General features: G+C 41.0%; 1 protein-coding gene across 4 annotated transcripts in view; it reads left to right on the top strand.

Moving 5' to 3' along the window:
- The window catches only part of FHIP1A (FHF complex subunit HOOK interacting protein 1A), a 354,581-nt gene that overhangs the window by 113,179 nt on the left and 224,821 nt on the right, over positions 1-16,581 (top strand). For all 4 annotated transcript variants that reach the window (XM_073604989.1, XM_073604973.1, XM_073604997.1 and 1 more), the window contains one exon: positions 11,875-11,953. The gene's annotated coding sequence lies outside the window, so the exon portion shown is untranslated. The remainder of the gene's footprint in view (positions 1-11,874; positions 11,954-16,581) is intronic.

The raw sequence follows: 16,581 nt of genomic DNA on the forward strand, positions 1-16,581 counted from the left end.
TGTCGGTGAAGCGGCCCTATCCCCCCCCTGCGGCACTAACACACTCCCTCACCACCACCCGCTGTCCTTACCTTGGATGCGGGCGGTGAGAGCATGGCAGGCTTGGGGAAAGCTGCTCCGGTGTCCTCTCCTGGAGCAGCTTCCGCTGTGTCTCCTCTCTCCTCCTCCCGGCACTAGGTGTCCAATAGGATCACTAGACTTTTTGGCCAATCAGGAAACAGGTTTCATACCTGCTCCCTGACTGGCCGGGAGGAGAAGCAGTGTTGCAACAGCGAATTTCAATTGCTGTTGCAACACACCTGGGTGGGCTCTAGACGCAATGCTCTGCGTCCTGAGTCCAGCCTATTTTGAAGCCTATTAGAGCCTATGGCTCTAATTAGTGCTTCAAAAAGAAAAAACCCTGGGCACTGTAATTCATATGCCCGGTGACCCAAAAGGGGCCGAACACATGAATAGCGGGCGGTGGCGGCCGTGGTGGCAGTGGATAGATTCATGCTATGCATGAATCTATCCATTATGCATATAGGGGGTGGCGGCACCCCTAATGGACGGGCCGCCCCTGCATTTGACCAATAGACAATGAAAATATGGAAAGCTTGCTAAACATGTGGGAATAAAAGAGGTGATATGCCCAGATCAGTACAAAATAACAAGTTGTGACATTGTTGATTGAAAGCAAAGTACTAGAGTCATATGCTCTGGCAGCTCTAGTCTACAGGAAATCAAATCTATGGCCATGCGAGAGGATTAACAGTACGAAATGGCAACTCGGTGTTACAAGAAATTCATTATAAGGTTTGCCAGGAGAGAATATGCAATTCCTATCTCATCTATGTTCCAATTAGTTAGCGAAATGAAAAAAAAAGGTCTGATAATAAAACTTATTATGAAGAACAGATGAGGCTGCAAGGATTCAAATGACGCATATTACATGTGTTTATGGGTTCAGTGCCACAAAGTCCTAAATTCAACCTACTAATATCAAGTGCTTTAATGCAATTATTATCAACTGTGTTTTGTAAACTGAGAAGTTTTAATTAAGAAATCAAGAGTTACACTTTATGGCTATGAAATTCATTTAGGAATTAAGTTACTCCGAGATATAGCTGTCATAAAAGAAAAACTATAGAGAGCGCCTCTAATTTAAAATAACACATGCTGAGCTATTTAGCCTCTCTAGAAAGACGTGGATTTTTGTAGTGTTGACAACTGTTCTAAAGGCTGCAATTGTTTTGTTATTTTGTTTGGATAGAGCAGGTTGTACTGACTAACTATTCTCTCCTACTTCTATACTCCTTAAAGAAGAACTTCACTCTCTCAATCAACATTTACTATTTTTAATCCTTTTGCTGCTACCATTAGTACATGGATAGGAAAGTAATGTATATCATATTGGCTTGTTTTAATTTTTTTTTTTTTACATTTCTTCAGTTACTTACTGGTTTCCAGGCCTAGGAAAATTATGTCATACATCCCTGGAGTCGTCAGGAGGGGAGGAGGCTCGCTCAGCTAAGCACACCCTCTCCTGCTTGCATGCCCGAGCTAAGGGAAGGTGCATTCCAGGAAGTAAATGTACATAAATCATCTGCCCTTTCTCAAGATGGCCACAGCCAGAAATGCTAGGGGGTACTAGGGAGAAAGTGATTTCTCAACAAAATACAAAATAAAGCATGGAGACATGGATGGATAGCCATGTTTGCTTTGAATAATAAAAAAGAATTAAAATGCATTTTAAAGCAAAGTTTGTTAAAATCCCTGCAATGGGGAATGTTTTTTTCTCAACAAAAGTACAGTTACGCTTTAAGAGAGATTAAACACTAATGGGACCTGCATGAGAGGGGTACACAGAAAATGCAATAGCAATGAACTTGTTGTTTTGCAGGGCTTTGCTTTTATTGGTTGAAATAAACGACTTAAGCCCCTTACACATGGGCCAGATGTCTGTGGACAACGGCCGGTTTAAAAAAAAAAAACAGAGGGACGTGCAACCCATGTGGACATGCATGCTGGAAAATCAGCAATCGACCGACTCCCTATCAGCGCTCTCCCCCAATGGTGGAGAGCACTGATCGGGTGTTCTGGTGGGGGGGGGGCACCCCCCTGTCAGAACAGCTAAGCGGGGGAGATCAATGAACTAACCTTGCATGGAAGTAAATGTACATGAATCATCTGCTCCCACCTCTGTGTAAGATCGGCTCATCGCTGTGCTGCGATCTACGAAACTTCCGACCCCTCCTCCTTTTCCCCCCACTGCCTTCTGGAGATACACAGGTCCCAGAAGACAGCAGGACCATTCAGAAAGCGCGCATGCACAGTAGGAAACAGGCTGTTATGCCACATGGCTTCATTTCCTGTTTCCCTTAGTGAAGATGCCCGCGCCTGCACCAAGAGCCAATGAACGGATCGGCTTGGGGTGCCGACATTGCGAGCTCCCTGGACAGGTAAGCGTCCTTATATTCAAAGTCAGCAGATACAGTATTGGTAACTGCTGACTTTTCTTTTTTTTTTCCCCCAGGCTGGAACTCCCCTTTAAGACAACAATGTAATGTGTGTATCATTTTTATTTTTTATTTTTTTGTACAAACAGGGCTGTCTGCTGGCAGTATTGGCTTGCAAAAAACATTTACATTTTTTTTATCTATAGCAAAAGGTGTAACAAAACTTTTTTTGACTAGTGTTAATTTTAACACAGCTGGTGTTATTGTAGATAACAAGTTACGTTTAATCAGAAAGTAAGGGTCTTTTTCAGTCTTTTTTCCTTTGTTTAGTAATAACTAAAAATTCTGTGATTATTAAATACCATCAAAAGAAGGAGGCATCTGTCTAAAAATTCAAGAAATATGGAATTCAATTGGTTACAGTATTGCATGAACCAGTAATTGTCAGTCATACTATCACAGCACTGAAAACGGAAAAATGGCCTGGTAATGAAAGGTTATTACAGACTGCTACTCAAGTGGTTATGCTTCAAAATAAGCCAGAAATAAGCTAGTTCAAACAGATGGATCAGTCTGTAATCAATGTGTGAAAATGTCTGCACTTCTCACCTTCCGAGCCAGCATATTTACAACTCCTTATCAGATATTAGGTTTACATTTTTAAAGCTAACACGCCAGGAGTCCAATGAGAATTTAAATATACTATCACATGGCTAAGGCAGGCCATACATGGGTCGAATTTGGAAAGAATTTTCTTTAGAAAATCTTATCTAAGAATTTTTGTTCGTATTTCGCACCATTAGTGGGCTGCAGCAACAGACGATTTTCGTGCGGCAATCAAATTTGAGTAATCAGACATGTTGGAAATTTTTTGAAAAATAAACGATTTTCTAATCAATGATGGGAGAAACGTGCGAGAAATGTAATCGAAAAAGAAATGTGCATGTGCAAGAAAAGAGTTCCCGGAAAGAAAAGAAGATTCCCAGCCACAAAAATTATTTTCTGTAGCAACATGAGGTGAAATTGAAAGCTTGGTTGGCCGAATTTAGAAATCAATGGTGGCATCATTGGATCACATAACGCACACATTTTCTGATTTTCAGAAGAAAATTCTTTCGAAATTTGACCCATGTATGGCCAGCCTAAGGCTAGGTTCTCACTGTAGCAGGACCTGTGTGCCACATTTGTGCAGGCTCAGCAGCCCATTCATTTGAATGGGCTGCTGTACCTGCAGGCAGGAAGCGCAGGGAAAAAGTCCCTGACCCTTTTTTAAAAATATGTTGTATCGCCTCCCCGCCGATTTCTATAAACCCTGAAGTACTGGGCCACAACTGTGGTAAATGGGTTTCAGAGGGAGGTAAAAAGCATCACGGCCACAGCTTATGTATTTCCCCCTCCATTGCCTTTGCAGCATAACGGGGAGTGGTTGGGAGGTGGTAAAAACGCACAGCTAAGCCTTCCCAAACACCATTGTAAATGAGGCTTTGTTAATTGAGCCTATTGATTGGCCCTGGAGCCCCATATTCACCATATAAGCTACAATGGCCAAAAAGATGCCCTTGGTATCTACTGCAGTTAAGGATGTAGGAAATCTTCACACACTTACATATATTTTTATATGGATTAAAATTGCTCTTTGGTTCTCAGTGTCAATACTGAGACAAACATTTTATCTAGAACTGGTTTTGTCTAAGGCTGGCCGTACATCGTTCTAATCTCACCCGGTTCAGCAGGAACCAGCTAAGATTTGAACCATCAATGGGCAGGCTGAATGTACCAAGTTGATCGATCTCTTACGATCATCGCTAGCAGCTGCTTTAGCCGCTAGAGATAATCAATGTCTTCTCCCGACAGGGACGGCTTCCCCTGCTCACCCTGCCCCCAGGAGAAGACATTTGCCCCATGGTTGCAGGAAAGAAATTTGCACTGTGTATGGCCGGTCTAAATGAAATCCCCCTAATCTGAACTCATTTCTGGAGAAAGGTTTATTAAACGTGACTAATGTGACAGCATAAGGAACTAATGTAGCCAATGGTGTGGTGGCCATACTAGTTCATGTCACATGAGCAACGTGCTGAATTCTCCAGCACCCATAATGAGTGCCAAACTCAGCTTTAAATAACACAGCTCTGAATTTAAAATAATAGTCGCATGGAAGGTAATAAGTCCAATAGATTTAAGACATCCTGAAAGCATTTCTCTCAACATATGGCTAAGGCTGGGTTCACACGTATGCAAAGTTTCTCTGCATCCAATTCGCATAGCAGAAAAATGTGATTGGCTCTCCATGGAGAACTGCACAGAAATGCTGTGCGTCCTTAGCTCCGTTTCAGGCCCGAATTCAGGCACGGATTCGGCCCTGATTCGTCCCTGAACTGGAGAATGGGGATACACCGCATTCCTGTGCGAACCCAGCCTAAAATGAGAAGTAACATATTTGAACACAATGGATTTTTCCATCGCACTTTAAATTATGAAATATTATCAGCTCACAATAGTAAAAAATAACTGCCATATGTTAAATACAACTGTATATAGATACCTGTATTACCACATCAGAGTATTCAGAATACTTAATCAGAATATTCAGTGACTGTTAACCTGGTGTAAGGGTTTATTGCTTTGTGAGATGCTACAATTCCTTTTAATCTACATATAAAACTACCTTTTCAAATGTAGCTTTTAAAATGTAAAGTGAATCCGTCACATATAAAGCAAGATCACAGTCTGCAAATCATCTAATGTAGACATCAATTTTATTTTTTTTTACACTCGTGATGCCATTGCTTGACTGCCATGCAGATCGAATGAAAGCGTATCTAAACTCAACAACATTAACTGTATAAAATTGCAGCTTCTGATAAGAGAAACAGGTATTCTCTGTACTTGCAAGAAATATAATTATCATGAATAAAGAAAACAAATGCAGCCACTTCATTTAAGGACTGGTAAGCTGAAACACATTAGATTTTTATATTTGGGTTTAGTTACATTTCACATACTTTCACTACTTTTGCATGTGGCGATTAGGAGCTCTGACCCTCATGTCACTGTCCAAGGATGTTGAAACCGGAGAAAACAGAAAACCGCCAACTAGCCTTTTCACAATGTGGCTAGCAATGTGAATCTCCAAATTTTAGTACCCATTTCATTTAATAAATATCTTCTATTACAGCAACTAAGTACTAATTTTCCCTAGTCATATGACCCAGTTCAATCGTGCAAATAATAGTATACAGTCTAGTAGCCAGAGACCAGTTGGAAATATTTTCTTTCTAATCTGAAATGTGGATTGGCATAATGGAATATTGAATATTAATTAAATTCTATATAACAGATTTTCCTTACATTATTTTCCCCTGTTTCCTCCTCCTCCCTTGTGACATCATCATGAGGTCTCTGTGCTTCTGAATGCAATGCAGATAGATCATGACTGGTGGGAGGAACTAGGACATCACAACGCCCTGCCTCAGTACTCTCCAGAAGAGCCAAGGGCTAGCTCTTCGGAAAAGTTATTCAATCGCCTTGATGAGAAAATGTCAGTCTTGAGGTGTAAGCATATCTGGGTCAGCTGTATTTACATGCAGACTGCTCTAGCTAATGGCCACCAATGATGCTGAGCCTCCATGAAAAAACTGAAAGCCAATGAATGAAAAGGGTGTGCCAGGCACAGTATGGCTGGAAAGGAAAGGGCTAGATAATGCTAGATGTTCTTCGGCCAGTAAATGAGACATGCTCTATCTTAATTGTTGCAGCTTCTAATGCACACAGTGAGAAGGTCACAGAGTGCAGTGAAATTAGAATAAGCATTTTCAGTACAGGATAGAGTATAAGAAATAAAGAACGTGCCACGCTAACTGTGATAACGTGCAAACAAAATAATCACTCCATTAATGTGAAATCCAAGAAAGAACATAAAGTCCAATTTGCATATGTGCAAAAATGTCAGTCCCAACTGAATGCCAAATCACTGCTGTGCTATTATAAATATGGTGTTGAATCAAATCTTGTGATCACCACGTGGACCATCACCACCATAAGAAATAGACTCTTACTGGAACAGATAGACCCTATTACAGAGTCAAATCAGTCTGGAAATTATATTATTATCATAAAGGGGTTTGACCCACGCTGCTTGGCTGGAATTCTGCAATGTCTCTCATCCTGCAGTGTATGTTAAAATCAATGGCGAAAATACAATGGATATAAAAACTCTACACATCCCTGTTAAAATGTCAGGTTTCTGTGATGTAAAAAAATGAGAAAAAAATAAATAATTTCAGAACTTTTTCCACCTTTAATGTGACCGATAAACTGTAAAAATCAATTGAAAAACAAACTAAAATCTTTTAGGGGGGGGGAGTAAAAATAAAAAACTAAAATAATGTGGTCGCATAAGTGTGCACACCCCCTTATAAATGGGAATGTAGCTGTGTTAAAAATTAAGCAATCGCATTCAAACTCATGTTAAATAGGAGTCAGTACACACCTACCATCATTTAAAGTGCATCTAATTGACTCCAAATAAAGTTCAGCTGTTCTAGTAGGTCCTGTCTTTCCTGTCTTTTTCTTAGTAACATCCTACAGCAAAAGCCATGGTCCGCAGAGAGCTTCCAAAGCATCAGAGGGCTCAATGTTAAAAGGTATCAGTCAGGAGAAGGGTACAAAAGAATTTCCAAGGCATTAGCTATACCATGGAACACAGTGAAGACAGTCCTCATCAAGTGGAGAAAATATGGCACAACAGTGACATTACCAAGAACTGGACGTCCCTCCAAAATTGATGAAAGGACGAGAAAGAAATCTGGTCAGGGAGGCTGCCAAGAGGCCTACAGCAAATTAAAGGAGCTGCAGGAATATCTGGCAAGTACTGGCTGTGTGGTACATGTGACAACAATCTCCTGTATTCTTCATATGTCTGGGCTATGGGGTAGAGTGGCAAGACAGTAGCCTTTTCTTATGAAGAACAACATCCAAGCCTGGCTAAATTGTGCAAAAACACATCTGAAGTCTCCCAAAAGCATGTGGGAAATGTGTTATGGTCAGATGAAACCAAGGTTGAACTTTTTGGCCATAATTCCAAAACATATGAAAAACAACATTGCACATCACCAAAAGAACACCATACCCACCATGAAGCATGGTGGTGGCAGCATCATGCTTTGGGGCTGTTTTTCTTCAGCTGGAACATAGGCCTTAGTCAAGGTAGAGGGAATTGTGAACAGTTTCAAATACCAGTCAATATTGGCACAAAACCTTCAGGCTTCTGCTAGAAAGCTGAACATGAAGAGGAACTTCATCTTTCAGCATGACAATGACCCAAAGCATACATCCAAATCAACAAACGAATGGCTTCACCTGAAAAGCCCAGACCTGAATCTGATTGAAAATCTGTGGGGTTATCTGAAGAGGGCTGTGCACAAGAGATGGCACCGCAATCTGACAGATTTGGAGTGTTTTTGCAAAGAAGAGTGGGAAAATATTGCCAAGTCAAGTTGTGCCATGCTGATAGACTGAGTGCTGTAATAAAATCAAAAGGTGCTTCAACAAAGTTAAAATTAATGTAAGGGTGTGCACACTTATGCAACCATATTATTTTAGTTTTTTATTTTTACTTCCCGCCACCTAAAAAAATTTGTTGTACAGTTTGTAGGTCACATTAAAGGTGGAAAAAGTTCTGAAATGATTTATCTTTATCTAATTTTTTTACATCACAGAAACCAGACATTTTAACAGAGGTGTGTAGACTTTTTATATCCACTGTATTTTTCACGAGATCCACCATAAAATTAAAATGGGAGAACCCACATAGTATAAATTCATATAAAACGTTTAATGTAATCCAAAGTGCATAAAACTACTCACATGCGAGTAGTTTATGACAAGACTATGATTTACTGGCTGATTTGACTCTGTAATAGGGTCTATCTGTTCCGGTAAGAGTCCATTTCTTTATAACACCACAGTAGTGATTTGGCATTCAATTGGGACTGTCATTATTTTTTGCACATATGTTAAATTGGACTTTATAACCTTTTTTTGGATTTCACATTAATGTAGTGATTATTTTGTTTGTACATTATCACAGTCAGTGCGGCAAGTTATTTATTTCTTTTGCTAAAATGTTTATTTGACTGCTTCTTGCTAGTGGCTTGATTTTGTACCTGACAGTGCGATTTCTATTATGTTTTTAGGATAGAGTACTGATAAAGTACTGATAAAGTCTGATGGTAAGCCTGGAGTTTACCTTAAAATAAACTAACAGTATCCTAAATCGCCTTGGGAATGAGAGAGATTTGTGATTAGTTTCCCATGCCCACACAGCTGACACAGATGTTACATACTAATTTAATATACTTTTTGAATGTATTAATGTAATCTATATTTTGGAAAATGCAGTAAGAGATTCAGCTTTTCCCACTTGTGGGTATGGAGCACTTTGAGATAAGCAGACAGAACTGGGAATAATAGTGGCTCAGTACTCAGGCCACTTGATTTAATCTGTAAATGAAATATATCACTTCAGCTGGATACCTCTAGACATGAGATCTCACCATTGAATGAACATTTTGAGAAAAAGGCCCAAGGCCCAAGTTGATTCCGTGAGTTGGGAGCTTGCAGACATCTTGGTATTTAGTTATTTTAACAAAAACAAAAGCAAGTAACAAAACACCCAGTTTAAAGCGGTAGTAAACCACTTTTTTTTTAATCCTGCAAGGTAAAGCTATAATGTGCTCGTATGCATCACATACTAGCACATTATGTGAAACTTACCTTAGAACGAAGCGAGCTGTCACCACTGAAGGCGCTTCCTTCTTCACCTGTTCCTCCATCCGTTTCACAGACTAATGCCCTGTACACACGGTCGGACTTTCCGACGGAATATGTGCGATCGGAGCTTGTTGTCGGAAATTCTGTGGGCTCCATTTGACTTTTTCCATCGGAATTTCCGACACACAAAGTTTGAGAGCAGGCTATAAAGTTTTCCGACAACAAAATCTGTTCGCGTAAATTCTGACCGTGTGTGGACAATTCCGACACACAAAGTGCCACTCATGCTCAGAATAAATTAAGAGATGAAAGCTTTTGGCTACTGCCCCGTTTATAGTCCCGACGTACGCGTTTTACGTCACAGCATTCAGAACGATCGGATTTTCCGACAACTTTGTGCGACCATGTGTATGCAAGACAAGTTTGAGCTAACATCTGTCTGAAAAAATCCATGGATTTTGTTGTCAGAATGTCCGATCAATGTCCGAGCACGTGTACAAGGCATAAGGCTGTGTGAGTGGCCAGAGCTGCAATGACATCAGTCTGGCGCATGCGTGCGGGAGCCGCCATTCACGGCACAGGACTCTAAAGGAACGGCACAGTATGCCATTCCTTCAGAGCACATGCGCACGTGACGTCAACGGCTGCATCAAAAGTAAGTATCTTCTAAACACTGCACGTTTAGGAGATATTTACTGTATCCAAAGGTACGCCTTTTTATAGGTTTACCTATAGGTAAAAGTCATGCATGGGAGTTTACTCCCACTTTAACTGGATGTGCATATACCCCACCCCTCGAGGAATTTAATTTAGCAATTAACAAAACAAACATGAATTTAAAACTGTAAAAAAAAAAGGGAGGGAAGGGAATCAAGGAAGGAATAAAAATAACCAGGATTAACTAGAATTTTAACTACAAATTTCAATGGTAAAAAACGAATTAGGGCTAACTGCAAATTTTAGTCTGTGATTTACTTTTTTTAAAAGGCACTACAATTGTCTTTTTTAGTACAAAACATTTTTTTTAGGTTTGGTACTACAAACAAAAATAACAAAACTTTAAAAGTTTACATACAAATGTTTAAAAAAGAAAAATACTAAGGGAATGAAGGAGTTAGTAAATCTAATTAGGGTTCACTAAGGGTTAATGAAGGAGCTTCTGAGGAAGTCCCATTTGGACACAATGCGTGAAGCAGGATTTATCCATAAAGTCGGCACGCTATTGGGAGGAGTTTTTGGAAAGCCGACAGGTGAACGAAATGGCTGCTGTGACTGCCATAAGAACAGGCAGTGGAGTAAATGCACAGGTGCCATTACATGTGGTATTAGAAGTTCTGTTTATGTAAGTATTATTTTGAGGTCAATAAACATTATTTTATATGGAGAGCAGTAGATGGTCCTCATGACTTTTTGAGGAATTGCTGTATGTGGTGAAGGCTGCATTATCAAGCAGGAAGATGTCTCCCTAAAAGGAAGATTTTGTGTATTGGCTGGTATTCCATAAGGGAAATGTGATGGAGGGCCTGGCTATAATATCTATATGATGGCAAGCTTTTATTTATATAGGGGGCACATCCTGACAGTGAGTGCATTTTTTGTGCATTTTTGGACGATCACAGGGTGACACTGAAGGAAGAGCACTTTGGATGAATGTTTATAAACACTTTGACTTCTGTGGACACTTTCATGAACTTTTTAGAAGCTTATAATCACATATTATTGGAACAAATATGTTTGTGATACTTTTGGGTGGAGTGTCTGATATTTGAAAATGATAGAATGTGGATCTCCCTGTGTAGTTATCAGAGCTTCATGATAGCCAAGTGCCGCTGCTTGTGCAGGGAGAGTTGTAATCTCCCAGTATGGTCTGCTGGGCCTAGATGGCAGCTTCTCTAAAATTCTTCTTTAATATAATGGTTAAATGTGTTTTTTTTTCATACAAGCAGTATAAGTATGTGACTCATCTAAATTTAGTAAGTTGTGCTGCAGTGCTCTTGTGTTAACAAGGGTCTTGGGGAGATGAGGAGAGAATGGACTGACAGAAAGACAAGTTTATCAGACTGCTGCTTCTCCTTTCACTGTCCAGTCACAGACAGTGGGAGGAGCAAAACTTGTAAGTGTTACTTAACTGCAGCCAAAGATCCAGCCAGGTGTCTGCTCTGCCAAACAGTGCTTTAGCTGTGTGGCAGAGCTGTTTAAATCTCAAGACTGGATGAGCACAATTACAAATCCATCAACAAGTTAAACAGCTACAATATACATACAGTATCTATTTTATCTGTGTATTTATCTGATTGCCTAGAGTTAAGGTTTTTATTTAATACCAGGCACAGTGTACTCTCTATTGTGCATAAAAATATATTTGGCAGCTTGATGATATTATAAGACATCTAGGTGACCTGTGTATGTGTAGACATGTGCATGTCATACAGATGTACAATACTTGCAACACTGATGATCATCTGAGAGTATTTATTAAAACAGTTTTATGGGTAATGTGTAGCAAAGGGGTGTTGGCTCTAGCTGCCTATAAAGATGGTTTAAAGTGAAAACCAAACTGCTGACATGTAGTGTTTAAATTTTCTTTAACATCTCACATAATTGGCCCCATAGGGTTTGCAAAAAAACAGCTTTTCTTATATTTTCTCTAATTTGTCTTCCTTAGGAAATTATCTGTCTTCTGCTACTCTGCTTGATCTTCACCGATGCTAGCTACAGAATGGATCTCATCTATAGAGTGTTTGGTGAGTACCACATCACAGGCAAAAACATAAGACTGCTTAAAGAAAAATACTGTCATCATTTAACGCTGAAGTTTAGCCATAGAAACATTCTTTATTGCTTTAGTGAACTAATTCTAATTAAGTATGTCCCATGTTGTGTAAGCAGCTGGATCCTGTAGAAATCTTCAATGCAGGGATGCCCTGTCCTCTTCCTGTTTCTGAACTTCTGGCGCTGTGGGGATTAAAGGAGAAGTCCAGCCTGAGTTCGTTAGGCTGGGTTTCTCCTATGGGTCCCAGGAGTGCAATTAGTTTTACACTCCTGTGACCCATTTTCAGTTGGTCTGAAGTCCGCTCCCTGGTGACGTCACCAAGATCAGTCCAGGCACCGCATCATCTCGACTCTGGAAGTCTGGATCCGCCAGGTGCCTGGACTGATGCCCGCTCAGATGGCCGCCCCCCGCCCCTCCACAGCTCAGCGCTCCAGTGAGCGTGGAGGAGCAGAGCAGGAGAGCTGCTGATTGACAGTCAGCAGCTTTCCACTTGGGGATCTGTGAGAACGGAGCCAGGTTTTTATGTGGCTCAGTTCTCAGTGAAGAGGCGCCGGGGGACAGATGTAGCATCGGTCTGATGCTGCATCCACCTAGGTAAGTATTAATCTGCAAAAAACAAGATTCCCATACTTCTCCTTTAATATCTTTGGGTCTTCTGTGTAGCTGCTATGAAAAAGTTCCCAATGAGGACCCACCCCCTCCTCTTCCATAGAGAAACATTCTTTCATTTCTTTCACTGTTTATACCACGATCTGTAAATGGGAGAAAGAAATCTATGACTCCTCAGACTCTCCCACATTTACCGATCGTGTTACAGGCAGTGAAAGCAATTAAAGAATCTTCCGCAATGGTGGAAGAAGGGTCGGGTCCTTGTTGGAAACATTTTAACAGCAGCATCAAAGAAGACCTGGAGCTATTATTCCCCGCAGCGTCAGAAGTTCAGAGGCAGGAAGAGGACGGGGCATCCCTGCACAGAAGATTTCTCCAGGATTTAGCTGTCAGCACGATGTTGGATTCCATCATTACAGATAAATTCCTTACTAAAGCTACACTTCATCTCTAAAGCCAAAGCTTTAGCCAGCTTCAGCTTCATATTTGTTACATGTTCTCATTCACATAGCATAATTTTCAAAAATGCAGCTTACCTTTTTAGATGATCTATTCTGGATCCTTCAGCGATATAAACTCATTTTTAGTTCTCTGTTTATGAGGAGACTGGGCAGCGCTGTGTGATCTAAGAAGCATTTCTCCTACCAAAGACCTTGCATGTAGGAGGATTAATGCCTTTTACATTGGTGGCAAGTGGGATTATTCTTGTTACTTAAATTGATGGTCAGTGAGACTGACATTGGCTGACAAAGATAAGAATAAATAAAATCAAAGGGTCCAAAGTTTCGTCCAGCCACACTGTAGATCCCACGATAGCGCCAGGATAAGTAAAACACTAAATGAAATTGTTAACGCTACCACTTAAATAAATAAGTAATAAACTACCGTATAGACTACTAAAGTGAATAGTGGCAATGTAAATGAATAACTAGAAATAACATGGAATAATAAAAGAATCACTCAGTGATAAGGAAACAAAACAAAAAACAAAAGTCCATTGACTGAACATGTCCTTAAATGTGACGGTGATTAATCAATAAAGATTGATAATGCATTGACAGCAGATTCAATATTATTTATCCACCACACCATGTGCAAACGTTGATTCCACTCCCCTCTGGGTGTCCAATAAGAATCAACCCATATAGGGTTAAATCATCCATCGATCTCCTATCTATGTGATTGATCCCATGGAAAGATCCATATATAAGAAAACAAATTGCTCCAATAGTGCAGTAACGTTTGTTCAAAAATGTATTAAAAAAAGATTTCAAACATTGCACTTACACAGGTTAAATTTAAATTATGCATGTGATACATCCACTACAGCAGCGTGAGACTGGTAAAGCATGGTCACAATGAACTCAGTGTGTAGTAGTATCTCACCCACACCGGAATTGTCACCGCTGGAACGTCACTTCCGGTATTACGTCTGATATCACTAAAGTTGCCGTAGAGCTACTTACCGATGCGTTTCATCATCATGACTTACTCAAGAATGCCCATAATACTGGTGGTCAACAGAAATACATTTGTCCCACCGACCATAAATATAGGGGCATTTTTTCTGCTGTACTCAATGTTAGGGGAATTCTTACTCACACTGACCACCAATGTAAGAGATATTCCTTTTCCCGATTGACGATTGGTGGCCAGCAAAAAAAAAAAAAGTTGGTTGCCAATGGGTGCCGGTGGGAAAATTTCCACTTAGGCCCTTGTCATACTAGAGTTCCTGTAAAAGAAAATAACTCACTAAAAAGACCCACTTGTTTCTATAGCATAACTCCCTCCCTGGCAGTTCAGCAGCTTCCAAATTTGTTGTCCTTTTAAAGGAAAGCAGTGCTGAGAGAAATATGAAGACTCTGATTAATGAAAACACTCTCTGGTTATCATGCTTCTGTACTTTCTGAGTCACCAGTAGGGATGAGCTTCGTATTTGGGTCGACTTGAACATCGTCTGTTCGGTCGTTCGCCGAATTGCGAATGATATGGGCCATTCGCGCCAAATTCGAGTGGAGCATCACGGCCCATAATTCACTGCGGCATCGCAGTGCATTGCTGGCTGATGATTGGTCAAGCATGCACTATGACCCACATGCTTGGCCAATCAAAGCGCCGTCTGTACAGAGAGCTGTAATTGGCCAAAGCCAGGGTGGCTTTGGCCAATTATGGCTCAGGGGGTTTAGTACACGCCCCACACTATATAAGGCCGCCTGCACGGCGGCCCTGTGTAGTGTGTTCCAGTGTTCAGATAGAGAGAGAGAGAGAGAGAGAGAGACAGACAGTGTCATTTGATTTAAGTTAGATAGATTAGGCAGAACAGTCAGTGAGTTAGCTGCACTTACAGTGTATTGTGTATATATATGCATCCCAGGTGTTGTGTGTGTGTGTGTGTATATATATATATATATATATATATATATATATATACACTGTATTCAGTTTAGCTAGATCCGTTCCTGTTATCTTCCTACTGACAGGCAGGCAGGTGTTGTTACAGTATTTACAGCTACCTGAAGAAAAATGCTGGTGTTCTTCTGATCCTATTAGTACCACAGTCAGGCAGCTACAGTACTTACAGTTAGTGTAGTGCGTCCTCTGCACAGTGTTCAGCTAAAGCTACCTGTAGAAGATTGGTGGTGTTTTTCTGATCCTATCCACTACCGCAGGCAGCTACATTATTTACAAGTTAGTGTAGTGCGACCTCTGCACAGTGTTCAGCTAAAGCTACAAGTTAGGGTAGTGCGACCTCTGCACAGTGTTCAGCTAAAGCTACCTGTAGAAGATTCGTGGTGTTTTTCCGATCCTATCACTACCGCAGGCAGCTACATTATTTACACGTTAGTGTAGTGTGACCTCTGCACAGTGCTCAGCTAAAGCTACCTATAGAAGGTTGGTGGTGTTTTCCTGATCCTATCACTACCCCAGGCAGCTACATTATTTAAACGTTAGTGTAGTGCGTCCTCTGCACAGTGTTCAGCTAAAGCTACGAGTTAGCGTAGTGTGACCTCTGCACAGTGTTCAGCTAAAGCTACAAGTTAGTGTAGTGCGACCTCTGCACAGTGTTCAGCTAAAGCTACAAGTTAGTTTTTTCCGACCTCTGCACAGTGTTCAGCTAAAGCTATCTGTAGAAGATTGGTGGTGTTTTTCTGATTCTGTCACTACCGCAGGCAGCTACATTATTTACACGTTAGTGTAGTGCGACCTCTGCACAGTGTTCAGCTAAAGCTACAAGTTAGTGTAGTGCGACCTCTGCACAGTGCTCAGCTAAAGCTACAAGTTAGTGTAGTGCGACCTCTACACAGTGTTCAGCTAAAGCTACCTGTAGAAGATTGGTGGTGTTCTCATACTAATAATACTACAGGCAGGCAGTTGATTTTGCTATCTGCAGTATCAGTATATATATATATATATATATATATATATATATATATATATATATATATATATATCCCAGCTTAGTGCAGCTACATATCACTGCGGGCCATTAGTATGTCTGGAAGGCCAACAAGGAGAGGCAGACAGTCACAAGCCAATAAAAGAGGGCAAGCAGGCTCTGTGTCTAGAGGCAACAGTGCTGGTCGTGGACACGGTGCATCCTCATCAGCATGTGGCCGTGGGACACGCTTGGCCTTTTTTTCGGCAGCTGGCCGTGTTGAGCTGCAACATGCGGAAGACTTGGTCGAGTGGATGACCAAGCCATCCTCATCCTCCTCATCCTCTCTCACCCGTGCTCAGGGTACTTTGTCTGGCAAAGCAGTTGCCAACCTGGCCCCTTCCCTCGGCCAAATGGAATCAGTCACTCCTTCCCTAGTCCCACCATGTCCTCCTGAGGAGTCCCCTGAACTGTTTGACCACAGTGTTAGGTACATGCTCCAGGAGGATGCCCAGCGTTTTGAAGGCTCGGATGATGGTACTCAGCTAGAGGGAGGCAGTAACGTGAGCCCAGACAGAGGGGGTGCCCAAGAAGGACAGCAATCTGGCAGTCAT

Source organism: Aquarana catesbeiana, linkage group LG01 (genome assembly GCF_042186555.1).
Source record: "Aquarana catesbeiana isolate 2022-GZ linkage group LG01, ASM4218655v1, whole genome shotgun sequence".
Lineage (NCBI taxonomy): Eukaryota > Metazoa > Chordata > Amphibia > Anura > Ranidae > Aquarana > Aquarana catesbeiana.